Source organism: Perkinsus marinus (assembly GCF_000006405.1).
Source record: "Perkinsus marinus ATCC 50983 genomic scaffold scf_1104296962170, whole genome shotgun sequence".
Classification (NCBI taxonomy): domain Eukaryota; phylum Perkinsozoa; order Perkinsida; family Perkinsidae; genus Perkinsus; species Perkinsus marinus.
In genome coordinates this window covers 1-1,107 of record NW_003205531.1, presented here as the reverse complement: position 1 = coordinate 1,107, position 1,107 = coordinate 1, and the positions used below count along the sequence as shown (strand labels likewise).

Genomic DNA, 1,107 nt, shown 5'->3' with positions numbered 1-1,107 from the left:
TGCGAGATAAAACCCCATCTTTTCCCGATTTGAAGGATGAATGGGAGCAATTGAACCAGGTAAGCGCTGCGGGTGCCACACAGCTTGTAAAGAGGCGAGATGGTGAGACAGTAGCTGCAATGTACGACTGCTGCTACCGCTCTTCGAGGTCCACCATGGAGAGATAACCACTACCACAGGACTCATGGCGCGACGAGAATTTTATGTAATATTATGCGTGACTGTAATCTAAAACTACAAATCACCTTGACGATGTTCCTTGGCTCCCGGTAGACGCTTAACGAATGCAATAGGGCCCAGCTTTGAGGCCTCCTCATAGAGAAGGCCTACTCGACATATGTTGGACATATCTCTACGTCCAACATACCCCGCTCCCCTTGAACAGAGTTCACAAGGCTGGTAAACAATTCGCGAAGCATCTGAAGAACTACCGAGGATCAGAGATGGCATTCAACATTGTACTGAGGGGAGCGGGGACAGATTCCATAGATGAAAATTTTTTGAAAAACTGCATCATCCGAGAATCGAACTCGGGTCACAACGATGGCAACGTTGTATTCTACCACTAGACCAATGATGCCAGTACTGTTTTCAACAAGGTGCACGCCTCACTAAAGAAAATGAGGTGTTCAAATCGAAGATGTTCCGATGCGGGGACTCGAACCCCGGTCGCGTGGGTGAGAGCCATGAATCCTAACCAGCTAGACTACATCGGACGAGTGAGACTAAGATTTCGTAAGATAGGGCCAACTATCATAGAGACGGTACGCATTGCCGGTCGTATACATATTGATCGTGAGAAATGCGTGCGCACTTTCTCGCTCAGTCGACGCTATGCGACAGTAGCAGTCGATGAAATCGTATCACGTTTTCGAAAGGGAAATTGCGCAACTCAAGGGTTTCGGGTTTCGGGTTCGGGTTTCGGGTTTCGGGTTTCGGGTTTCGGGTTTCGGGTTTCGGGTTTCGGGTTTCGGGTTTCGGGTTTCGGGTTTCGGGTTTCGGGTTTCGGGTTTCGGGTTTCGGGTTTCGGGTTTCGGGTTTCGGGTTTCGGGTTTCGGGTTTCGGGTTTCGGGTTTCGGGTTTCGGGTTTCGGGTTTCGGGTTTCGG

At 49.8% G+C, this 1,107-nt stretch overlaps 2 non-coding genes across 2 annotated transcripts; both read right to left on the bottom strand.

Moving 5' to 3' along the window:
- Positions 1–509: 509 nt before the first annotated feature.
- On the bottom strand, positions 510–580 carry Pmar_PMAR013782. The gene has a single exon. It is a non-coding gene; the product is annotated as a tRNA-Gly (tRNA).
- Positions 581–643: 63 nt separating this feature from the next.
- Positions 644–716, bottom strand: Pmar_PMAR013781. Its single transcript has one exon. It is a non-coding gene; the product is annotated as a tRNA-Glu (tRNA).
- Positions 717–1,107: the final 391 nt, after the last annotated feature.